A 26,914-nucleotide genomic window follows, 5' to 3' on the forward strand; every position below is an offset into this window, starting at 1 on the left:
ATTGGTCGCACGCAGCATTGGGGCAGGGCACGTGGGCAGGTTTCGCCGGGACTTGATGAGCTGTCATTGGAAGGTGAATCCGGCATTTCCAGAGCTTCCTGCAGTAGTTTAGGTATTGAGGGGCGGGCCTCCTCCCGCCAGGCTCATTTCGTGAATGTCGTCATTCACGAAATTTCGAGCTCATTGGTACGAAAGCTCCAAGAGGGCGGGTGATTGGTTGGTTGCTGTTCCCGCCCCCGCTCCAGTCACCAACCATCTTGCAGAGTGCAGCGGAACTGCTACAGCCTGCGGTGAGGATAGCACTGAGACGTAGGAGTGGCGAAGTTGAGTCGCGGGCTGGGGCTAAGGGACAGCAGTACTTAAGGTCTCGCTGGATTTCCGCACCGTCCGCTGGCAGGGAACTAGAGAGCAGCGGGTGGCCTGTGGAGAGGGGTTCGGCTCCCTTTCCCTTCTCCCTGTGTAGGGCAGAGGCTCTGGGGATCCAAGCGCCCTCCGCTTTCCCAAGGGCTGTCAGGTTGAGGGAGCAGCCTGCTAGCCGGGCGGGAAAGGCTTTCGGAGGCTTTCCCCGGGACCCGGCGCGCACCTCGCCCACCCGCTCTGCGTACCCTGCAGGTCTTGCCTCTGATTCTCCCTGTTAGACAATTAGTGCTTGTGGCAGGGGAGACTGAACGTGCCAAAGAGGCGCCGCGGTCGGCGGCGTCTTCCTCCGGAGAGGCTCCTTCGGTGTGGCGGGGTTTGGGTGCCTCTGGCATATGAGTAGGAAAAGGCGGAAAAGGGAAAGCAGGAGGGAGAACCTCGGAGGTGTATTATGTGTGTTTAGGAGGGGTAATCGAGCAGGAGTATTTGCCTCACAGGGCAGCTAAGTGGGAAGTACCTTCTCACAGCATGTTCCTTACAGTTTATTCTTATCTGCGAGACAAGAAATCTCTATAGTGTTGTCGCCCAACAAGATTTTGAGTGCTATGAGGTCCTGGACTTTCATATACTCTCTATAGACCTTTTCTGAAGGGTTAAAGCATGCCTCATTGCTTGGTTGCAGCAGTTCCCTTATAGCTCATTTATGCACAGGATAAATGTGTTCCTTTTATCTGGTCGTAGAATGGCATGGTGTGTGCTTGGACATCATTCAGGATGTTAAGCTACTGTAGGAATCTTGATTCTCAGAGGTAGGGCCTCTGGAATTTGGTGACTTCCCCTCTGAGGTCACTAGCAGCAGGATGAATAGATTGGCTGTCCCTGTTGTATCTTCCCTCTGCTCTGCCCAGGAGCAAGCTTTGCTTTGGTTAGCAGTTTAAAAGGGAAATTGTAGTATTTGGAACAAGGATGTGTGATTTTGTTCTTTTTGAAGAATCTTTGTAGACTTCCAGGAGCTTAGTTAGAGGCGAAGACACAATACTAGCTTTTAAGTCTTTAATTAGAATATCAAGCTCACACTACAAGTAGGCTGATGTGTTAAAAAGACTGTAAATTTCTGCAAAGCTAGTCTGTCTTTAATATTGCCTTCCTTTATAGAATCTATCCTGCACTCTATGAAAAATAAAATACTGAACATTTATGCTGTTGGAAGTCAGTTAATATAGTGATTACCTTTTGAGGGGTAATGATTGGGAAGGGGTACAAGGAGATCTGGATCACTCGTAATCCTCTTTTTGATTTGGTTCATGACATTTCATTAAACTGTACAGTTATCATGTGTGACATGTTTTTATATCCGTGTGTAAATTATATTTCAATAGAAAGTTTCAAAAAATTGGTTGAGAGTAAGGCGATGGTCAACCCTGGATACTATGGTATGGCCTCAACTTTTGCCTAGTTAATTTATCTGATTGTAGTGCAGTTTCCCAATGCTGTATTTCCTCACCTCTGAAAATTCTTAGTTTGTTTTCTGAGTATTGATATTGTCTGCTAGCCAAGGGAAACTACTAAATTTCTAAGAGATATTGCTATTTAACCTACTTTAAGAACTTTGCTTCACATATGTAAAATAAACTGGTTCTCTGCTTCATAAGTTTCGTTTCAAGAGAGTTTAGATGGGGCCAGCCCGGTGGCTCAGGTGGTTGGAGCTCTGTGCTCCCAACGACGAGGTCGCCGGCAGCCATCGTGAGCCTGAGCGCAAGGCTCAAAAATAGGAGCATGGGCCAGGGAGCTGTGTCCTACACAACTAGACTGAGAAACAATGGCTTGAACTGGAGTTGGGGGAGGGGGGTGGGGGGGGAGGAGTATTTAGATGAATTTATTGGGGCATTGTTTCCATACTTAAGGTGACTGAAGCCTGCCACCATAGTGGTCGCACTGAGACTGTGCTTCCACATATCCTACTTGGAAACTGCAGTGGAAAAAGAGAGTTTTCTAAAGGCTTAGTTGAGTTTCCTTTTGAAAACAAGACACTACTACTTATTGGCAAACTGTACTTAAAATTGTTTAAATTTTACTCGATGATGCCACCTCTAGTAAGAGACCTGTATTTTGTGTAGTTTGTATATCTCTGCAAAGAACAATTATTTGACTTGCCTTTCTTGTCATAAAGCTAACAGAATTCAATGACAGTGGAATGTTTTTGAAAAACTGTTTAATATCTGTTTGGGAAAGAAGAGATGCAGATTCTTATGGTGGGTTTGGGTGGAGTAGGAAAAACCACCGTCTTGTATAAATTGAAGCTGAGAGATTTTGTGACTGCTGTCCCTACAATAGGCATGTTAACGACCTGTGACAAGACCAATTTACAATTTAGCATGTTCTACTTTTACATGCTGCTTATATTATTGTATATTTCTTTTTAAAAATCTTGTTCGTCCCAACAGCATAAACTTTTTGAGGACAAAAACCATGTAGTATTTACTTTCCTAATTGCTCCCTGATATCTGTAGCACATTCCTAGGTTTACAGGGGAGTCATATGAACACATGTAGGCTAAGCAAATTTAACCCTATCTGCTTGGCAAAAAAGAAAAAGATAATAATGATTAAAACAGTGAGGGCAGTTATACCCTCCGTTTCTCAGCATGTGTCCCAGCCTGAGCCTCAGATGGAGTCAGTTTTCATTCCATCTTGCCTTTCTAAGTGGAAACATCTCTCCACACTGAGTATGCGCCTAGTCTTTAAAGATGCAGACTTTCACCCCCTTCACTCTGGCTCAAGCCAACTACTTGAACTGGTGTCCAACTGAAGAATCTGATTTGTTCCAATGCTATAGAACAATCTGGCATGTAATTCTTCCTGGGAACCTGCACTGTGTTTTGTGGGCTGTTTAAGGGTTTTGCAAACGCAATTCTGACAGGACTTAATTTTTGCCTTAAGAACTGCTTCTGTGTCCAAACTCCAGAGTGAGAATAGGCTCCACAGGATGGCATGTGAATGTCAGTGTTCTGAATGTTGGAGTAGGCACAAGAACCGAATGATCAACTTCCAATTTGGGCAGGAGCTTCAGAGATTGCAACATTTGAAGACGGAGGAAACCAGATGGAGAAAATGTTCATACCCACAATTTAAAAAATATTACTAATTCAAATAAAAATAGCATAATTGATAAATTTTCTCCAATTATAAAAATAATTTATGTGCCTATAATTTCATATGTATAGAATAATATAGACAAGTTTTAAAAAACTACTCCACTATTAAGATTTTGGTGAATATCTTTGTAAAATCATACACACACTGTTTTCCTATTTACTTTGCATTAAACAAAATGTTTGGACCTCTGTTTATGTCATTTCCTCTCTGTGGAATGCTTTCCTGCCTTCTTCCTTAGCTCCCTCCCCCGTTAGCTAATGCCAGCTCATTCTTTTGGTCTCAGTTTAAAACATTATTGCTCAGGGTCACCTTTCCTGACCCCTTGGACTGGTTTTCCCCTTGTTATAAGTTTCCATAGCAACCAGAACTGTAAAGTAACTCTCAGCACATTTGTCATTGCTTGCTCACTGTGTCCCTTCCTCCCAACACTAAGAGCAAGAATCATGTATGTCTTATTCACCACTTTCCCCAGTGCCTGGCAAATGCCTGGCACATAGTAGATGCTCAGTACATAACTGGTGAACGAATTGAATACCAAGGAATCGAGTCCCTCAGTATCCACACCCTTGTGCAGTCCCCTTCCACAGTGATGCAGAGCTTGGCCACCTTGACTTGCTTTGCCAAGAGGACATCAGTAAATGTCATTCAAAGATTTGATAAGTGCTTGTGCCTTGGGGCTTGTCCTCTTGGCACACTGCCACCACCTTCAGAGGATGCTCAATGCTCTCTGAGGATAAAAAGACCATCTGAAAAGAGAGAGTCCCAGCCCAGTTGCCAAGTGACTCAGTAGCTGAATGCAGCCACAAGAGGAAGCCCAGGCAACCCACAGAACTGTTTGTTGGGGAGGGAATCACTGTTCTAAGGCACTAAATTTGGGGGCTTAAATAATCTGATACAGATCAACATCAAATTTTAATAATTGGGTAGTATTCCATTATATAGCTATATTTTTAACAAATTTCCATTGTTGGATGATTAGGTTATTTGCAACGGTTTGTTTTTGTAAATGATGCATCTTTAACATTTTTGCAAACATGTATTCTATCTCCTTGCAGTTATCCCTGGAGGGGCACTTGCCATGTTAAAACTCATGGACATTTTAAATGTGGACACACATTGCCAAACTGCTCTCCAAAAAGGTTGTGTCACCAACTATAAAAAGTGTTCATTTCTCTGAGGAATCTGCCAGTGTGATAGGTGAAGAACACTGGGCTTCTATTGGAATTTCTTTTATTATGAGTGAATATATTCAAACATCCATTGGCAATTTGTATTTGTTCTTCTGTGACTTATTTTTAATATTGCTCAGCTGTTTTTCTGTTGGGATGTTTATCTGTCTCTTAATGATTTAAAGAACGACATCATGGGTCAGGAACAACTCTTGTCATGTGTCAGTTGTTTTCCAGCCTTCCAACTTTGTTTTTTCTGCATTTTGCCACACAGAGGTTTAAAATGATCAGGTAGCCAAATTCACCATTTTGTTTTTCTTCTTTTGGTTTCAGTATCAATTTTAGAAATGTCTTCTCCACTTCAGGATCATAAAAAATATTTACCAATATTTTCTCCTGCTAATTTTATGGGTTATTTTCATTTTATTTATAAGAACATTATTTCATCCATTTGAAGTTTATTTTGTTTTATGAGTAAGGTAAAGATTTCGTTATATTTGAATAGGCTGGTGCTGGCCAATAGAACTTTCTATAATGATAGACATGTTCTTTGTCCTCGCTGTCAGGTTAATACAAGGTATGACTAGAAGTGAGATTTGAAACTGAGCAGGCCCAGGTGATGGTGGGTCTTGACAGCCACGTTGGGGATATGGGTGTGGGAAGCCAAGGAGAGATTTATTTTTATTACATTTTAAATATTTCAATAAAACACGTGTGAAGAAGCAATATGACCACATTATGTGTTTTTGAGAGCTTTGATTAGAAAATGGTGAATGATTGAGAGAGGGAGAGTGGCTACGGGGAGATCAGTTTGGCTTTTCAGTAATTGACACCAGAATGGATGGTCTCTTGGATTGCGGTAACTTAGATATTTAGAAGGTTGAACTGATACAATTTGGTATTGAGATTTTGGTAGTGAGAGATTTGGGCATGTCAGGGATGCCTCCTAGGTCCCCAGCTTGTGGAATGAAGTCACTGAGGGGCTGGCAGGCTGAGCGGGTGGAAGTCCTAAGTTTTTTGTGTTTTTTTTTTTGACATGCGCTTTATTGGAGCCTTTGAGGCATCTAACCAAAGATGTTGGGTAGGAGGTTGGATTATGAGCCTGAAGCTCAGAAGAGAGATTTGGGTTGGGGTCATGTAAATCTGAGAGTTGTTAGCACAGTGATGGTCATGAAACCCCAGGAGTGACTGAGATTACGTAGCGGGGTGTGGAAAGAGGAGAATGGATGCGGCAGGATGTAGTCATGGGAACTCCATCGTGTAAGGGTCAACTGAATGTGGCTGAGCTCACTAAGGAGACTGAGAAGGCGCAGCCATAGAAATTGAAGGAAAGTGGGAAGCCAGGGAAGAGTTGCAAGATGGGAGTGAGCAGTAGTGTCAGATATAGTCAAATTTATCCGAACTGGAAAACGTTTGTGGATTCATTGATACGGTGATCGCTGCTGACCTTGGTGAGACCAGATACGGAACACGGTGAAGCAGAACTAAAGTGTTAATGAGCGAGGTGACAAAGCAGGTGCAGTGACTGCAGCTAAACTTCTTAGAAAAGTTTGACTTTGGAAGGGAAAACAGAGGGTGGTAGCCGGTGAAGGTGGGAGATTAAGGAAAGGTGTTTTTGTTTTTGTTTTTGTTTTGAGAGATGTCAAAGACTTCACTACGCATGCTAAGGAGAACAGGTTGGAGATATTTGGAAGCGGGGAGAGAATAACAGTAGGGAGATTCCAGACAACGTGGGTAGATTGCATCCGGCATATAGGTGGATGGAACTGGCATCAGATAGCTGCCCCTTCTATTGTTCCAAAAGGGAGGGAGAAAAGCATGGGTGAAGACGTAGGAAGGTTTCTACATTGTGTCGTGTGAAGTGAAAGTCAGTCCCATTAATGGCTTCTGTTTGTTCTGAATTGCACTGTAAGGTCTTTTACTGAGAGGAAGAGAGAGGTACAAGGTTGGAGGTTGGAGAGAGTAGAGGTTTGAGACACCTGTCATGATAAATGGGAGAGCAAGCTTACACATTGCTTTTTAAGTTACAAATCTTTGACTAGCAAGCTACTTTCTAAATTTAAAGTCCAAATGTTAAAGCTGTCCAAATGTTGGTTGAAATTATTTTGATTTGGATTGTTCAATCAGCAGAAGTCTTCATTAGAAATTCTCCATCTTTTCAATTTAGATTCCAGTGTGGAGATGGTGGAATATAAAAATAATCAGCTTCACAATCTGGGATGTCAGTAGCCATTGCAAAATCACTTACTTTGTGATTTTATTGGAGACATTACTTCAAGGACACTAAGGTAAGGGTTATCTAGTCTATAGCTTTGGAGCCGTTTATATTAAATGTGTCTAAAGATGGATGCTTGAAGCAAAACCTTGTGGTTCTCTGTTTTATTTGGACTATCAGTCATTCCTTCTCTTTTGATGGCCCACTACACTCACTGGAGAGGTTTCTTTTTGAGAAATGGTCCCTGCGTTCCTAGAAAAAGTCCTTAGGCTTTAATGGCCTACGTAAGAAACTCCTCTTAAAAAAGAAATGGTTAGAAAATGGTTATTATGATGAATTTCATGTTTTGTTTGAGAGTTATATGTACCTTAGATGAAGTATGAGTTTTTGAAGAATTTGAATTCAGTAAACTCTTTTAAACCTGTTGAGAATATCTAAAAATCATGCCTCTGGAGAGAAAGAGATGAACAAAGATGGCTGAAACCCCAAATCCCAAATCCCAGCGTCTTGTGTGGTCACAGCCCTCCCTGCTGCCCTACTATTGTGCAAGTACCTGAGTAGGCATGAGTACCCCAGGTCATTACTGGATTTTTTATCATTGGTTTCTTCAAGATAAAGGTTTTAATGTGTCCCTCCCCCCCCCACCCCGTTTAATCAATCTATTTGAGTTTCTTTCATTGGTTATATTTTGGATAAATGATACCTTACAGAATATTGCCTGTCAAGATATTCATAAACTAGTCACATTGTTTTTACACCCTGATTCTCATGTAGAATCATAACCATATGGCATCTACAAATTACTCTTTAGAATTTATTTGGAGTCATTTAATTTTGAAGTTTCTGCTACTGATGGTGTTTTCATTGCATGCGTTTCATAGTACAGACATATTTTCAGTCTTTTCAGACCAAATACCCAAGTCAGCTGTCGCTTTGTATGTTATATCATTATTTTAGCTATTACCTTTAGCACTTAGCTCTAGTTATTTTCTCAGCTTATAGATTTTAGAATGTCTTTCCTCAAAATAGTGCGCTCATTGTTTTTTTTTTTTTTTACTTAGTGGAAAATTTAAAACAAATACAAAGAAAGAAAGGCTACATAACGAGCCCCCATATACCGATCACCCAACTTCAACAGTTATCAATTGATGTTTTGCCCAGAGTATATTATAGCAAATCCCAGACATGAAGCCTTTTACTTATACATTCTTCAGTGTTTATTTCTAACTGATAAGGCCTTTTCTGTTTTTTTTAAACATAATCTCCGTGCCATATCATGCCTCCAAAATTAACAATAATTCTTGAATATTTAGTAACCAGTTCTTGTTTAAATTTTTCCAATTGTATCAAATATGTCCTTTCTACATTTGATTTGTTTGCATTAGGATCAAAGTTCACACTTTGCATTCCACTGTTATGTCTCTTTAGTCTCTTATTCTACAACACTCCTTCCTCCCTTTTTTCTGTGCCTTTTTTTTGTTGTTAGGTGTTTATCCCACATTCTTGATTTGGCTAATTATCGTGGTTTCATTTAACTTGTTTGCCTCTCTATGGATATCCTATAAAACGGTAGTTTATTTTAGGGCTTAATTAGATTCTGGTTCATTTTGGGGGCAAGAATACTTTATAAGTGGTGCTATGTACTTCCACTTAGGTATCACATCTTAACACAGAAGTGTGGTTGTCACACTTTTAGTGATAAGTGGGTTCAGATGGTCTCAACCTAATTCCCCCAAAATGAAGCTCCCCATTAACCTTTCACCCAATGGTTTTAGCATCCATTGAAGACTATTACCTAGATCCATTATTTCATTAGGAATTACAAAATGGTGGTTTTTATAGATCTTGTCATCCCTTCTGCGTTTATTAGCTAAAATTCTTATAAACAGCGAATTCCCGTATTAAATAATTTGGTTTCTCTGAAATCTAGTTTGTACAAGAAATGCAGGGAAAATGCTTAATTCTTTCCCTTTATTGATTTTCAGTGAAATGACTTAATGCCCTAGCGACTTTCATGAGGACTCTTAGGTGTTTATATTGCTGTGTTTAATCCATTGCAGACAATATTCTTTTTGAGCTCAGAGGAGCCATTTATCTTGGATTGGCACTTGCCATATTGGCCAAACCATTGTAATTCCTCCTGTATAAAAACTAGAAAACATGGGTTTGAACCACAGCTCTGCTATGAAACCTTGGAAAAGTTAAGTCATCTTTTTCTGTCTCAATTTCCTTAACTGTAAGATGGAGGTAATACCATTATGCTGGATCACTTGGCTTAAATGAGATTAATTTTGTAAAATGCTTAGTTTTATGGCTAGAAGGTAGCAGACACTCAGATGGAAGCCTGTATTTGTCTGTGTTCTCCAGAGAAACAAAACCAATAGGGTGGATGGATTTAAATATATGAAGAGATTTATTATAAGAAATTGGGTCACATGTTTACGGAGGCTGAGTAGTCCCAGGGTCTGCAGTTGGCAAGCTGGGTACTCAGGATTGTACATTCCAATCCAAAGCAGGAGAAGACCAATGTCCCAGCTACAAGACAGGCAGAGAGAGTGAGTTCTCTCTTCTTCCTCTTCTGTGTTCTATTCAGGCCTCCTGTGGATTGGATGAGGCCCCCCATCTTGGGGAAGGCAATCTGCTTTACTCAGTGTGCTGATTCAAATGTGAATGTCACCCAGAAACACCCTCAGGGACACACCCAGAGTAATGTTTAACCAAATATGTGGGCACCCAGTGGCCCAGCCAAGTTGACACATGAAATTAACCTTCACAGGTCCCAAATTGTCAGAGGTTTTACTTCATTCCCTGGCAGGATTCCTTTTGCCTATCCTATGCTTACTTGGCACATTAAATCACCAAGTAGAAATACCTTTTTGTTCTCAATCTTCTATTTATAACAAGTCTGATTTTACTGAATTTCAGTAACTATTCCTTTGATAGAGGGAAACTGGCTATATTCTAGGACCCTAGGGCAGGTCATTTAGACTCATCATGAAATTAGCAAATGGGGCCTATTTGAAGAATGGACTTGCTATCTGTGGTGGGTCCAGGTGTCTCAGCCACAAGTAGTCTTGGATGCTGTCCCTATTTTTTCTGCCAACTTCTCAAAGGTCAGGCTGTCTTTTTTAATAAAAATTTTCTTTTTCATCAGTATATTGAATATGACAGACTTAGTGAAAGCGTTTAGCTCTCTATTAAGACACTTAACTGTGTGTAGGTTTCACTTGGATAGACTGGAATTTGAACTGTTTGTGTGACTCCTTAGTTGATGACATTGTAGAGAATGCATAAAATGGTCCATTAGTTCTCACATGGAAAGAGTTTTCTCTTTGATTGTAGGTTATTTTAATTTGTTAAATAGCAATATATTTATATGGTTCAAAATTAAAAAAGAAATAAAACTATATAATGAAAAGGCACTGGCTCATTCCAGTCTCCTATCGGCCCAGTCCCCCTCCTGTAGACAACAACTTTCACTTCTTGTATATCCGCCCAAAGATATTTTATGCAATACAAGCAGCTATAGATATATATCCCTCCCCCTTTAAAAAATGAATTGCAAGAGAACTGACTCTGGGTGGTGAACACGCAATGTGATATATAGATGATGTAATACAGAATTGTACACCTGAAATCTATGTAACTTTGCTAACAGTTGTCACCCCAATAAACTTTAATTAAAAACCCCCCACAAATTACAGTATACTATTCATGTGTACATTTACCTTTTCTAGGTTCTTTTAGTTCAAAAGTGTAGTCAGTCTGATGCTAGGTTCTTTTGTTTCTCATGTAAGGATACATACAAAGCAGAGTATAAAGTAGGACCTAAATATTTATAAATCTTTATTTTTATTAAGAATGGCAAAGGGATGATATGCCAGCTTCCACCCTGTCCGTTTTGCACTGGAGACTAATGATCTAAAGATCTCTTCAAATTTCTGGATAACCTGGTTTACTTAGTGATGATCAGAGTCCAGAGCTGCTGGTAGCGTTTTAATATTTGAGGGGTGTTTTGGATGTTTTAAATGTTTTGAAAAAACATCTGTGCCATAACATGCATGCTTTGACTCACACGCAGGCCCCAAACATTCAGAAGCTGTGAGAGCTCCCGTCCGCCCGAGTGGGAGGCAGTGGCTGAGTGGGCCGGGGATCATGGAGGGAAAGGACGGAGGGCCAGATTGGTTTTCCCTCTCAGACATAGTGGTGAAATTTCAAAGAAGGAACCTCATGTCATCTCACTGCCCTTTCCTTAGCAGCAGCGCCCCTAATGCCATGTCCCTACAAGTGGCGGCTTAAGCTGAGCGCGAATACCTCCACTCACAGGAGGCCGTCCTGAGGCAGCTTATTGTACCTTCACTTCTGTTGACTCGTTATCACGTTGACTTCCTGTACGTTTTGCCCACTGACCTCCAATCTGCTTATAGAGCTACATAAAACTAGTTATACCTCTTTATGTCAGAGCCCTTTAGATATTTGAAGACAGCTGTCAGTCCCCGCAATGAGTCTTCTCTAGGTAGAATGTCCCCAGTAATAGCAATTGTTTTTCTTAGGACATGGTGTGTGATTCCTTTGCCTTCCTATCACTCTTTGAATCCCTCCCGTTGGACTGTGTGGGCTCTGGCCCTGACCATATAACATTCCCAGGATATTCTGACCGACATACACTCAAGCGTTACCCTACTGTTTGTTGGATTTTCAAAAAAGAAAATAACAAATTATTTTTTTTAATTATAAAAACAGAGCATGTTCATGGTATAGATATGCAAATAGTTCAGAATATCAAGTGAAGTGAAATATTTTAGTCCCATTCCTCAGAGTAAAACATTGCTAAGTTTCTTACCTCTCTTTCTAGAGATATAACTTTCTCTGCCTATATAAGCAGTTACATGGTTGCATTCATATTTAAGTTCTGAAGAGCATAGCCTACATTCTGTTTTGCAACCTGCTTTTCCCCTTAGCATATCTCTGACGTTCTTCCATGTCAGTTCATCAGATCTGCCTTATTCTTGAATGCCAGCTTACTCAAATTTAGTTTGAGCTTACTATGTGCCAGGCGCAATTCTAGGCACTGGGGATACATCAGAGAACATGATAGAGATTCTGCCCTCTAACGCTTACATTCTAGTTAGAGGTGATGGGTAATAAAAAACGTGCTAAATAAGTAAATGTATAGTCACATGTGCTAAGTGCTGTATTTAAAAAGATTAAGGAGATGAGTTTGGAGAGGTCATGGGGCAGAGGTCATGCAGGCCTTGCAGACCATCATAATGACCCTGACCCCAAGACAGCGGGAGCTGTTGCAGGATTGTGACGGAAGAATGACTTGATCTGATTTTCACTGACCGCTGGGTGGAGGATACACTTTAGGGGAGCTGAAGCAGGAGCAGGAGACCAATTAGGAGGTTACGTCAGTAATCCAAGTGAGAAAAGACGGTGGTGAGATCGGGGGTGGCTGTGGAGGTGGTGAGAGTGGTCAGATTCTGAATGTGTTTTGATGGCAGAGCCAGTAGGATTTCCTAACGTGGGACTGTGAGAGTTGAGAGAGAGAGAGAGAGAGAGAGAGAGGAAAAAATGGATGAGTTCAAGGTTTGGGGCCTGAGCCACTGGAAGACTAGGGTTGCCATCAGCTGAGATACGACTGTGGGTTGGGACAGGTTTTGGGGGAAGAGTGTAATATTTCATTATATGAATACAACATTGTAAACTGACTTTTGAATATTCTCTTTCAAGGATCTCCCCAGTGCTATGAACACAGCAGAGGTAACAGACAAGTTTGGCTTACATTCCCTTCGCCAGAAAAACTGGTGCATTCAGGCTACTTGTGCCCCATGAAGATGGGCTTTAAGAAGGCCTGGACTGGCTCTCCAACCAGCTCAAAAACCGGAAGTGATTGGGAGCAATCCATTCCCTGAGCATCATGGCAAAATCAGTTGGCCTCTTCTTTGTGCATGGGTGTGTGTGTGAGGAGCCAAGCGTGGATGTGTGGCTGGGAGTGGGGGCAGCTTTCTCACATCGTGCATGCATAATGCTCTAAGAAAAGCAGTCAACATTTTAAGAAAAAACAGTGTTATGTTTTAAATGCTGCCTTTCATTTCAGTAGCTTTGATGATTCTTTCTACAGTTGATGGAGGAATCCTAAGGGCTTACCTGTGCACTAGCCAGAGTGGTCTTCATGGGGCAAAGGAGGAGGAGAGTGGGTGCGAGGACCGAGTTCAGTTGTGCAGCCCTGGCTCTGTTGTCTCTGCATAGCTGGTATCTATAAAAAGGAAGGAACTGTCCTTCTTTCCCATCACTGCCAGAGCTAGCAGCTCACTTTTCAGTGCTTTAAAGCAAACGGTCCTCAAGAGAGAAAAGGCATTTGCTTACCATTGGTTTGAAATTCGCATTTGAACTTTTCCCTTAAGTTATATTCCAGCCTCGACTTCCTGGTTTATGTGCTTTATTTCAAGGAATCAGTGATCTTTTTCACTAGAATACCCAGATTCCAATAACAGTATGAAATTATCCAGTCCTCTCCTTATGCTAGCTCCTTCTGTCATTTGCCTCTTATTTGCCAAATGGAGATCATGTGGGGTAGCAACCCAGAATGAGGTGAAGGCTCTTTATTGGGGCCACACAGTCAAGCGAAGAGTCTGGGTAAAGGAAGCAAGGTGACAGTCATGTTTGAGTCCTTGTGTTACCACCTCAGGTTTCAGGCTCCTGAGACTGCTACTCCCACTTTGTTTGCTCTGTGCTGAATGTTCTATGCTCAAAGCAGGAGGTTTTACTCCCGGGATGGAATCGTCACTATGTACGGTATCTTAGTATGACTTCTGGTTTTGGTTAGTTTCTGTTCCCAGAACTACACCTGTGAGTTCTGAGAATTTGTGAGAGAATCAAGCGGTTCATTTGGGGGACAGAATTCTGGGCAACTCCTGATATTACCTCCAAGCTGGTGCTGAATTTTGCTGTGAAAACTGTCTTGTCTGAGAAAAAGAAATCCATCCAAATTGGAAAGGAGGAAGTAAAATTGTCATATGCAGATGACATGATACTATATATAGAGAACCCTACAGATTCCATCAAGAAACTATTAGAGCTGATAAATGAATTTAGTAAAGTAGCAGGATACAAAATTAATATTCAGAAATCAGTTGCATTTGTATATACCAAAAATAAAATATCAGAAGGAAAAATTAAGAAAACAATCTCATTTACAATTGCTTCAAAGACTATAAAATACCTCGGAATAAATTTAACCAAAGAAGTAAAAGAACTGTACTCAGAAAATTATAAGACACGGAAGAAAGAAATTAAAGAAGATATAAATAGATGGAAACACATACCATGTTCATGGATAGGAAGAATTAACATAGTTAAAGTGTCCATACTGCCTAAGGCAATATACATAGTCAACGCAATTCCTATTAAACTACCAAGGACATTTTTCACAGAAATAGAACATATAATCCTAAAATTTTTATGGAACCATAAAAGACCCCAGATAGCCTCGGCAATCTTGAGAAATAAGAACAAAGTGGGAGGTATAATGGTACCTGACATCAAATTATACTACAAGGCTACAGTAATCAAAACAGCATGGTACTGGCATAAAAACATACACATAGATCAATGAAACAGAATAGAGAGCCCAGAAATAAATCCATGCCTATATGGTCATTTAATCTACAACAATGGAAGCAAGAATTTATGGTGGGGTAAAGACAGTCTATTCAATAAATGGTGCTGGGAAACCTGGACAGACATGTGCAAAAAAATGAAGCTGGACCACCTCCTTACACCATATACAAAAATAAATTCAAAATGGCTTAAAGACTTAAATGTAAGATCTGAAACAATAAAATTCCTAGAAGAAAATATAAGAAGAAACTTTACAGACATTACCTGGAGTAAGATTTTTACTGATCTATCCCCTCAGGCAAGGGAAGTAAGAGAAAAAATAAATGTGGGATTACATCAAACTAAAACGTTTTTTCACAGCAAAGGAAACCATCAAAACAAAAAGGGATCCTACTGAATGGGAAAAGATATTTGCCAATGATATATCCGATAAGGAGTTAATATCCAAAATTTATAAAAAAAACTCAACTCCAAAAAATCAAAGAACCCAATTAAAAAATGGGCAGAGAACATGAAGAGACATTTTTCTAAAAAGGACATGCAGATGGCAAACAGACATATGAAAAAATGCGCAACCCCACTAACCATCAGAGAAATGCAAATAAAAACCACAATGAGATACCACCTCACCCCGGTCAAAATGGCTATCATCAATAAATCAACAAACAACAAGTGCTGGCGAGGATGTGGAGAAAAGGGAACGCTTATGAACTGTTGGTGGGATTGCAGATTGGTGCAGCCACTATGGAAAACAGTGTGGAGGTATCTCAAAAATCTGAAAATGGAACTACCTTATGATCCAGCAATTCCACTCATAGGTATCCGAAGAAATCCAAAACTGTAATTCAAAAAAATTTATGCACTCCTATGTTTATTGCAACACTAAACGTAATAGCCAAGACATGGAAACAACTGAAATGCCCATCGGTTTAAGTGACTGGGTTAAGAAACTGTGGTACATTTATACAATGGAGTATTATGCAACCATAAAGAGGAAAGAAATCCTACCATTTGCAACAACATGGATGGACCTAGAGAACATTATGTTAAGTGAAATAAGTCAGACAGAGAAAGACAAATACCGTATGATCTCACTTATATGTGGAATCTAAAGAAAAGAATAAATGAATGAACTAATCAGAAACAGTTTCAGAGACATAGAGGAAAAACTGAGGGTTGCTAGATGGGAGGGGGGTTGGGGATAAGGGGGAATGTGAGGGGATTAGAAAGCACAATTGGTAACCACAAGATTGCCATGGGGTTACGAAAGTTAATTTGGGGAATGTAATCAATAATGTTGTAAAGATTTTGTAGGGTATCCGATGGACACTTGTCTCATTAGGGAGACCACCTCAGGGAAGATGTAGATGCCTGATCACTGCACTGTACACCTAAAGCTGAAGCTGAACAATAATGAATGTCAACTACGAGTTTATATATACATATATATGTATATATATGTGTATATTGTATATGTATATAGTTACAAGAAGCGGAGTACAGCGTTAGGAATGGCTGTGTGCGATGTCAGAGGGATAGTGGATGGGGGGAGGGGGGTTGACACAGTGTGAGGGATATAAATGATAAATGTCTATTACATTGTTTTGTGCACCTGAAACTAATAAAAATAAAATTAAAAAACTGTCTTGTCTAGACCGCTCTCCAAGGTGCTGACTCCCTTTTCTGGTGACAGTCATCACTAACCTGGAAACATGCTTTATGTTGTCAAAACATAATGAAAATTAGGTGAGCTAGGTTCTCTCAGTGGTCGCAAGCTGTTTGCCCAGACAGCTGTTGGCCAAATTTGTACCTAAGTGCTTCTACTACTTTACCTTCTAAAATTCCTTTTAAAAAATCTATTGAAATTACAGAAGAGGAGAATATAAGGTGAATTTTAGTGAAAGTAAACTTTAGTGATAACACTGAAGTTGATATTATTAGGAAGAAATTTCAAGCCACGATAAATGTGGGTGCAATGCTTTTAAAAAAAATATTGACTTTAAAGAATGTTCATTGCAATACTGGCAACTAAGTCCAGATTTGCTTGTTTAACTATGGCATGATTCCTGAGAAATATTTAGATTCCATCCTAAATTGGATGGGACTGTGTCTTATACTTTTGTATTCATGCTTAGTACAGTGTACTTAGTACAGTGCTAGGGTTCATCGAATACTTGTTGATTGGTTGAACAATAAAGAGCTTGCTTTGGGAAGAAGAGAGGACAGCCATGTGCTTCTGAATGTCTTGAACTACTTTAAAATCCCTTCCCCTTTCATCTTAGCAGACTTTCTATTGAAAACCCACAGGGCACTTGTGTACAAAAGACAACCACAGGGGTGCTGTCCTGGCCCTATGCCTTTAGCAGGACTCCTCACTGGTACTTTCCATGACACTTTCAAATACAGTGTTTCTCTTTCAATGGTTTTTGGAGCTGGTGAGTTGGGGGTAATTGGGGGACACTTCATTGTAGTGGCTTTGAGCAGACACTTGGGTCCCCAAAAGCCATGTTCACATCTCAGCTGTGTCCCTCACTAGCAGCTGGCCTCGGGCCAGTTACTCTTAGCCTCCTTGTCTCTGAGTTTCAGTTTGCATACCTGTTAAATGGGGATAATACTTCATAGGGTTGTGAAGATTAAATCTCTCAGACCTCTGTGTGCCTTGCTCTGGTGTTTCCCTGGGGCTCTCTTGATATCCAAGTGTAAACAGCAGTGCTGGCCACAAACTGATCGGCATTATTTACAGAAGAAGTGAAGTAGGATGGGGGCAGGGGCTATGTTTAATCTCTCCTACTCAGTTCACCTAATCCCACTGAATGCTGTCTGTCCTTTTCTAACCGTGGTAAGTGCTAATAAGACCAGCTGGGATGCTTGTTCAGAAAAGCACATTGTTATATCCCACCCTCCCTCTTTTTTCTTCATTTTTTAAGTTCTGTGGTATTTGGTATATTCACAGTTGTGCAATCACCACTACTAATTTTCAACTATTTTTATCACCCCAGAAAGAAACTCTAGATCCATTAGCATCCATTCTCCATTCCTCCCTTACCCTAGGCCCCTGGCAATCACTAATCTGCTTTCTGTTTCTATGGATTTGCCTCTTTTGTGCAGGTGAGAAGCTTGGGGGGCTGGTGGCTGCTTCAGGAAGTGCTGAGGTGCTGTTGGCCTGACCACAGCGTCAGTTCAGAGGCATCAGTCAGTTACAGATGAGGCCGAGCCCCAGGGAAAAGACTGCCCCATAGGTAGGCTACCGTGAAGTTTGTTATCTCAAGAGGGAAAGGAATGCTACTAATAATACAGTAGTAATAATTTTTCAGGGACAGCAGGCGTGAAGTGGGACATACAGTCACCCTATCAAAATGGCCAGAACTCTGAATCTGGAATCAAAGGCTGAGGCTGAAATGAGAGCTTTACCCTTTCACTGGATTCAGTTGGGCTGCTGAACCTCCGACGCTCGATTTCCTTGCCTGGAAAGGAAGTCCCCAGGCTTATCTGGGGTACAGTTGTGTGTGAATACCAAGAATATGGGGCAGTGGGGGGAGGCAGGGGGCTGCATGTGTCAATTCTGTATGTTGTGGATCCTGCAACCTATTTGATCTATTTAAAATAATGCCTTAACCAGGCTGAGAATATTTGCGTGTAAGTTGCTCAGCACAGGAGGGTTTATATACTTCCTGTTGAGGGAAGTTTCAAGTGAGGTATAACAACTTATAGTGAGTGACCTGAGTCCTTTGTCCACAGGTGTCTGGTAGAGGTTGTCAAACTACACAAAAAATCTGATGATATGCTGTAGAGATGCTTTTCCTTCCTTTGAAAAATTTGGTATTTTTTTCACCTTTTTTGGTAGCAGCTTTATTGAGATATAATTCACATACCATACAGTCCACTCACTTAAAAGTGTACAATTCAGTGGTTTTTAGTATACTCGCAGATTTGTGCAGCCATCACTGCAATCAATTTTAGAACATTCATCTCCCCCAAAAGAAACCCATATCCTTTAGCAGTCTCTCCGTATTTCTCTCATATCCCCCAGCTCTAGGCAAGCACTAACTACTGATCTCCTTTGTTTCTGTGGATTTGTTGGGGACGCTTTTTAAACTTTGCTCAGGAACTTTTCTCCTATTTTGATTTTCATTCTTCTTTTACTCTGATGCATGGCACGCAAAGGCGTCTAGGAGGATGCCGTGGCACACGCAAGCATTGGATGGACCATTGAATAGGTGACCTCCAAGAAGTGTCCGATCATTAGAGCAGCTGCTGCTGTGGCCCGTGAGTAACTTGCTGCTGCTCATTGCCACTAGGTGGTGCTGTTGCTCTATGTCACTGACATACACGCAGCCCTGGCTCGGGTGGACCACGGGAGTTGCCGAGTGTAGGAGAATCCATCATTTTGTCTGGATACCAACAGTAATCCAGAAAACAGAGACCACAGCCAGGGATATGCCTGGAAGAGAAAAGCAAAATAGGCACCTGGAGCAGACGACTAGGAGTACCAATAAAAAGGTGGCAGCAGTATTAGCAGCAGAATCATAACGGTAAAGCAGTAATCATTGAGCAGTTGGACACACTTCTAGGCACTTTACATACACCACCTCCTACATACAGCAAGGCGTGTGTATTACATCTGCTTTGCAAAGGGGGAAACCAAGGATCAAGAAGGTAGAGTGACTTGCTGGAGGCCAATGGCCATGAGTCCAACGCGGGGCGGGGGACCTGGGACAGATCCTTCCAGTACAAACTGCTGCCCTGGACTGTGCTGACGACCAGACACTGGCCTCCAGAGCTCAGCAGATGGGGAGGGAAGGAAGCAAAAGTGTCGGGTGGGAACCCCTGGGGAGGGCTAGCGCTCTGGGACACACACAGCGCCTCGTGTGCAGAACCGTGTCAGCTGACGCGCAAGGGGGAATGCGCAGGGCATGGAGGCGGAAGAGCCAGGGCACAGACGTGTTATTAGGCCAGTGGGGACCACAGCCGGGGAGACCTGGACCTACCCGGGTCGCTGGTAATGTTCTTGTGAAGCAAAAGCGATAACCACAGTGTTCTAAAACTGGATGGTGGCGATGGTTGCACAGCTGTATGAATTCACTAAGAGCCATCAAATTGCTTACAATGGGTGAATTGTATGGCACGTAAATTATACCTCAACAAAGCTGTATGAGATTTATAATCATGAAACCAATAGTGACGAAGGTGCCAAGCAGTGCCGTGGGCACTTTGAGAAGAGTGTGAGATTAGTATTTTAGAGTACAAAGCTGTTCAGCCTCTGCTTGAATGCTTTTAGTGCCAGGAAACTCAGTACCTCATTAAAGCAGCCCAGTCCAGTTTGGGGTAACTAATCTTTAGAAAGTTGAAATCTATCACTTGTCTTTATCCTGTTGCACAGAACACACCTCTTTGCTTTGCTATATAACATTTCTTCCAGCGCTTGTGGGTGGTCATTGCTTTCCCCCCAAGTCATTTCATTCCATACAGAAATGCCCAGGGTTTTTCATAGGACAAGATTTCCAGTGTATCCCATTCTCCTGGTAGCTCTCTGCCACACTTGCTTTGATCTGTCAGCATCCTTCTTAAAATGTGGGGGCCAGTGGTGGACCTGATATTCTGCAGATGCCAGCCTAGTGCTCTGGTTAACGGTTTGGATCCTAGAGTTAAGGCTCTCTGGGTTCGAATCCTTACTGCACTACAGATCAACTGTGCGATCGTGGTTAAAAATACCAGCCTCTCTGAGCCTCAGTGTCTCCCTCTGAGTTATTGTGAGGATTGTCTACCTGTCCAACCCCTTTAGGTGAGCTTGGCCTGGCTTGGTGATGGCTAGGGCAAGGAATGGCAATCCAAAATAGCAGGCTGTCACAACTGCTAATTAGCCTGGCTGATACACACACAGCATCAAGAGAAGGGACTCTGCCATCTCTGCCTGCGAGGCTTTCCTCCCATGGAGCTTTGGTCCCTGGCAGAGGGGGTGAGGGGATGGGGTGGGTTGGGCACGAACATTGGCTGATGTGCCCGACTCATGCCCTAGAAGTTAGTGGCTTACAAACAACACCCTTCTTTCTCTTTCCTCAACATTTTTATTTGAAAAATTTCAAACATACAAAGACATTGAAAGCGGTATTTAGAAAATCTTCACCTAGATGCAGCTGTCCATAGTTGCTAAAATAGTTACTCTGTAGATCTCTGTATACGTACGTCTGTTGCTGATTCATCTGAAAATAACATGTAGACATCCCTGAGAACTTAGCATCTTCTTAGCATGAGGACGTTCTCTGACATAAACACAAGACGATTTTCTCACCGAAGAAAATCTGGACTCATTGCCTAATATCATCTAAATCCCAGTCCATATTCACGTTTCCTCAGCTGTCTCCTAATTGTCTTTTATAGCAGGTTTTTCCCCGACCAGGATCCAATCAAGTTTTATCCACTATGTTTGTTTATGTTTCTTTAATCTCTAATCTACAGCGATCTATCCACCTCTTTCTTGTGTGTCATTTTTTTCATAAGTCTCTTAATCTCACCTTTTGTCCCCTGCACAAACCCCTCCCCAGAACTAACCCCATGGCAGGGCTGACCCCACAACATGTTGCCCCACCCCTTCATTACTGTGATTCTCTGCCTTTCTCATCATAATCCATTCCCGTGAGGAGGAGGCTCCCAAACTGGGACAGCCTGGGGGAGGGGGAAGGGGTTGACACAACTTAGCCATGTCTATGGCTCCATTTATTTGAAATCTAACTTGATTCCCTGCTCACCTCCCCCTGGATGGCGGTTCCAGGAATGTAAATACCTTGCAGCCTCTTCACCAACGCTGTCAATTCTGACGTTGCCTTCAAAGCACTGACTCCACATATTATATTTCTATGAACTCTTCCAGGCAAAACAGACCTTTCCCCACTTCCAATACAATAGACAAGAAGGAGAATGAAAGCATTCATATAAACAGCCCAGGACCAGCACAGAGTAAGCACTCAATAAACAAAGCTGTGGTTGCTGGGGCCGTGTGCATTGGGACCCTCTCTCCTTCATTCTCCTGTGTAGCCTAGGGTTGCCACTGCTGTGTTTCGGCAGCTACTTCGTGCTAATAAAGCATACCTGAGCTTCTGATTGTGTCAGAACTGCAGGTCTTTTAGGAACCAAATGAGTAACATTTGTCTCTCTGCACTTAGTCTAGTCTCTGGCCCATCATCCCAAACTGTTGTCTTCATGTGAAATTTGGATTTTTGTCATGGAATGTATCACTTCTCCCTCCATCTTGCTTTCTGCACATTTGGTACCATGACTCATAGATTATCTGAATCGATGGTAAGAAATATTGAATGAGTCAGGGGCATGCCATCAGAAACCTCCCTCCTGCTTGACTCATTCGTGCAACCAATATTTACTGAGTACCTGCAATATGCTCAAAATGGGTGCTGCTCAATCCTTTAGATGTGGGTATCGGCCACGTACAATTTGGGTAATTATATGTTAACTCTAGCCCTTATTTCTTCATTTTGCCCATCAGGAATCCTGAAAGATTCTGTTTGGTGCTTTGCTAAAATTAAGTATCCACTATGCCCCGCAGTGCCACCATGTACCAATCTATCAATGGCAATTTGACCAATTACCCTTAGTGAGCCACCCTGGCCCCTAGTAACACCTGTGACCTTTTATAAGCAGGCGGACTCTATCTGGCCGCAGATCAACATCAGATACAGCAATCTGTAATTTCTGGAATCCACTTTCCCAAATCTGGGCAGCATTTCCCCATGTCCAATTTCCCCCCACCCCTCTCTGCTTCCCGATTTCTCAGTATTTACCAGTAGGGGTTCTGCTATCACTCTTGAAAGTTGTCGGATATATTTAGTTGGAATCAGGAGAGCTGAGCTCACATACAGCAGCAGGGCTTTCCTTGAAGGCAGCATCATCTATCTTGGGTCCCAATTACCCCCTAGTCATGTTTGTTAACCTTTCCAGGTTGGAGATTATTCTCTTTTACAAAGGAAATGGAAGAAAATTAGGAGAAAGGAGGCTTTAACTTTTTTTTCCAGTCTTTTATTAATATCACGTCATCTGCCTTGAAGAGTGAGTGGGTGGGTGTGTATCTCTTCCCTGTTATTCTTGCTCTGAAAAAACATTTAGCATTTAAAGGCTGCATTTGTTACATTTTATTACAAGCCCTTCTCATTCTGGGATTCAACAATAATAGTCATAATAATAGTACCACCTAATAATTATTGGATACTTACAGTATTCTAGGCACGGTGCTAAATGTCTTCCACGTACGTATTTGTTTCATTAGTAAACATTTCTGAAACCATCCATTCTTATAATTTGTCCTTTGGTTTTTCTCATTCATGTTCTCTTAAAATCTGAATTTAGCCATAAGCTCCAAGGGCAGCCACTTGCATTTCTTTAAAAGCTGCCGCTCTTTACTTTCTGCTGGGTGGTGGGTCCCGCCTCTGAGGTCAGGACGAACTGGGTATGCAGGAGTCCTGTTTTCCAAGATGTGCAGGAGGGGCCGGTTCCCTGGGGCTGGATGGATGGTGCAAGGTCTTGACTCAGGGTAACTGAAGGCAATGTAAGGGAGGGGAGAAGCTAAAATCTAACCGAGGAAAGATGCAGAAGGTGGACAGGGCCTGAGCATCGGGCCCTAGAAGTGCAGTGGGAAGGAGTCCAACGATTAAAGTCCAAAGGAAGCCTGGGCGTGGTCAGGAAGTGGAGAGAAGGAAATCATCCCAGATGGAGGTGGTCACTGTATGAACCCATCTGTGAGGGTTCATTTTACATGTCAACTTGACTAGGCTGAGGGATGCCCAGATAGCTGGTAAAACAGGATTTCTGGGTATGTCTGGGTGGGTGTTTCCAGAAAAGATAAGCATTTGACTCAGTAGATGGAGTGAAAAGATTCATCCTCACCAATGTGAGCAGGAATCCTCCAATCCATTGAGGGCCAGAATGGAACAAAATGATGGTGGAAGGGCGAATTCTCTCTCATTCTTCCTGAGCTGGGACATCCATCTCTCCTGCCCTTGGACATCCTGGTTCTTGGGCCTGGGACTCAGGGCCTTACACCAGGCTGACCCTCCTTTGGGACTGAAATATGCCACCAACTTTCCTGGTTCTCCCACTTGCAGACAGCATATCATGGCATATCTCAGCCTCCATAATCTTGTATGCCAATTCCCGTGATAAATCCCCTCTCATATATCACTATATATCCATGGGTTCTGTTTCTCTGGAGAACCCCAATACACCATCATTTATTTTTTCAATAATGATGGTCAGAAATGCATCTTGCCTCTCTTTCCTCAGCCTGTTGAGGGCAGAGGCTGGCAACAAGCAGGTAAGACCTCACCGGATGCTCTCCTTTGAGCAGAATGAGTCTTTCTAACCATTTCCTAAGAATGGAATTTCCTCACCACTCCTGGATCTTGCCTCTGTTCCAGTCTGTGATTTTCATCTAAAGATGGAGCCTCCCCACTGTGCTGTTCACTCTTTGAGTTAAGGGACTATGTTTTTGCAAAATTCCCTGTCTGGGGCTAGCACGGGGTAGGAGAGTTCATGAATGAAATCAAAGTGTTCTCCTCACGCTCTTCTGGCTGGGTAATGTAGAGGCGAGTCCCAGCGCCATATCCTTTACATTGCTTTCTCCTTTAACCCACCCTAGAAGTTCTCCACGACGCATCCATTCTCAGATGGGTGGATTTCCAGGCAAGTGTTTTGTACACAAAGACTGCTCGATATCTATTACTTGTTCATCTGACAAAAGGCCTCAGGAGAGACTAGCACCCCAAAGGAGCAAACAGTTCTCTTTCAGGGCTCCCCAACCCAAAGCAAACATCGTAAGGATGAGCCTGTAGCAGGCAGTTAGTAAATACTTGGTAACTAATTAGGCAGTGTAAATATGCAAAAGTGGTAAATTAGGAAAAGAGCAGCGTGGTAGATAATAAATAATAAAGTCACCGAACAGTGGACTCCACCTCTGGGTGCTCTGTGTGCAGGGAGGGGCAGCACTGGCCCTGAATCCCAGCCCCACCACCCGCCAGGCAGAGCTCCCTTCTAATTAGGTTTCCATCGGGATAATACCGCCTTTAGCTCGGGATGTTATAGCGGTTCTCGTCTATTCTTGGAACAAACTCCTGGGAGATTGAAGTGGGGGTGGTAGAAGGTCATCCAAGTAATAAGTCAATTCACTGTGATCCACTTCTCAGTGAATACTCACGTGTGGCTAATGGAACCTTAACCGGCAATGTAAACCCGATTGGGCGGCCTCGTTTCGGGTGAATGACACTGAAACAAGAGCTCAAGAATTTGGATGGCCGACAGAACGTGGCTCAGGAAGTTACAGGTTTCAAATTTCAGAAAATTTGGTGAATTTAGACGACTCGAATATCTTCTCCGTGGTAGGGTAGGCAGCCTCGGCCTCCTAGTTCTGGCCGCCAAGGGTTTGCTGCTGAGATGGGCACCAACGGGAATAAAAATATTAATGTTCTCAATTATCTTGCCAGTTATTGAGACACGTAAACATCCACCTTTCCCTCTGCCCTCCTTGACAATCCCCTTTAAGCAGCTGAATTTTCTGCTGTCATATCCAAGAGGATGGGTTGTCTGGGGGAGGGGGGTTTGCTCACCCTGGCTGGGGTAGGTAGGGTGTGGCAGGCCTCAGAGGGCCAGTGTGACAGAACCAAGATACAAATCCCAGCTCTCCGAATTCTCCAACTGGCAAATTTTCGCTTCATCTTCCACCACCCATGCTTCTCTTTTTTCTGCTACAGGAGGACACCTACAGAGCATAGAGGTTTTTGTCAAAGGGCCTGAGCTGGAATCCTGCCTGGCTCTACTGCCAACTAGTTAGATGATTCTAGCTTTCTGAGGCCTAATTTCTCCATCTATGAAATGGGTATGATAATTTCGGCCCGAACCATTCACAAGGCTGCTGGAAAGGGTTGGTGCCTAGATGACTGCCCTAAGCATTAAAGAACTGTATGGGTGCTGGTTTTGTCACCCACAATCATTATGGGATCGGTGGCTCTCAGGACGAGCCCCAGTAGCCTCTGTGTTGATGCGGGGCTGCCCTGCAGATGGCGCTGTGGCCTGGAGAATGTTCTTAGAGATAAACCAGGGCAGGTGGGACTATACCTGAGAGTTCAGCAATAGGTGGGTCTAACCTGGGTTCCCACTTCCTGCATGTCTTGGATGTGTTGCCCCACAAAAGGTCCCCCACTGTCACATTTGGTTTCTCATACGGCCAGTTACCTGCTAAATCAGTGATCCTCTAGTTCTCCAGTGGATAGAGCAGTGGATCTCACTGGCCTCCTCCGCCCAGGCCTCTCCTGCCTGGCCTTGCCCTCTGACCCCTGTGAACCATTGCAGCAGGACGTGTGTCTGCAGCCCCTTCAATCCCTTTGGAGCATCTTAGCATTTAGATGACTTCCCTGGGCTCCACCCACCTGTGACGGAGGCCGTCCTTGTTCAGACTTGGTTTCCCATCTGGGATGAAGCTCTGAGAAAGGGTCTGAGCCAGTGCTAAAAGACAGTAAGCCCCAGAACCCGTGCGGTGCTCAGAAGACAAAGGCCGGGGCTAACCAGGGAGGCGTGGCCCCAACACAGCCAGGCTGGAATCTCAGCCCCACCCCCAGCACTTTTGTGATGGGGGGAGCAGGGCGAGGGGGCTCCTTATGGGGCAATGCCCTAAGCCTCCCTTCCTGGCCTGAGAAAATAGAGAATGATACCGGCCGTCTAGAATGCAGTAGTAAAGACTAACTGAGGTGAGTCATGCAATAAGCTTGACAGAGTACCTGGCGCGTGATGATATTCCAATGGGGAGGGGGTTTTCTGACCAGGGAGAAGACGAGGACAGCTAGTGGGGGAGGATTCTAGGAGGGAAGTGACGGTGGCTTCTGGAGAACAGGGTGACCCTTGAAAGCCGCTATGGGAACCCACCCTTACTCTGCTCACCCCTTGGCCACAGGGCAAAGTGAGCCAACCATCTGGCCAGCTGTTTTTGCAGCAAAAATAGATGGTGTCAGAGGCTGTGAGAGCTGAGCTCCTTTGACCCAGATCTGGGAGTGGAGGCCAAGGCCTCCTGGGGACCACCCTGGAGACCCCCGCACTCTGTCCTGATCAGCACTTTCCAGGCCAGCAAATGACAGGAGCCAGTGAGTGCAGGGTCTCGTCTCCGGGAAGCCAGTGTGGAGGCCTCACTGCATCGAGCAAATCACAAGGGACTGGGACTGTGTCTCCCTCCTGGTCAGTGATCCTGTCACCCAGGGACGTGACCTCCTCTGTCCCATGAAGACAACCCCTGCCACAACTGTGGTATTATCACACTCCACGATTCCAAGTGCGGGTTCTGAGCCCAGACTGCCTTGGTTCACCCAGCTCCCACATGTGACCTTGGCAAGTTATTTAGCCCGCTT

General features: G+C 43.0%; 1 long non-coding RNA gene across 2 annotated transcripts; it reads left to right on the top strand.

The window, feature by feature from the left end:
• The first annotated feature begins 37 nt into the window (after positions 1 to 37).
• LOC109448063 (uncharacterized) lies at positions 38 to 14,059 on the top strand. 2 transcript variants are annotated; one of them, XR_002137460.3, is made up of 4 exons: positions 38 to 364; positions 4,568 to 4,709; positions 6,849 to 6,969; positions 12,630 to 14,059. It is a non-coding gene; the product is annotated as an uncharacterized LOC109448063 (long non-coding RNA). The 2 variants fall into 2 exon arrangements; XR_012492144.2 differs by lacking the exon at positions 4,568 to 4,709 and having other exon boundaries at positions 38 to 290.
• The last annotated feature ends 12,855 nt before the right edge of the window (positions 14,060 to 26,914 follow it).

This window comes from Rhinolophus sinicus, chromosome 12 (genome assembly GCF_057876585.1).
Source record: "Rhinolophus sinicus isolate RSI-liver-muscle chromosome 12, RSI-T2T, whole genome shotgun sequence".
Taxonomy (NCBI): domain Eukaryota; kingdom Metazoa; phylum Chordata; class Mammalia; order Chiroptera; family Rhinolophidae; genus Rhinolophus; species Rhinolophus sinicus.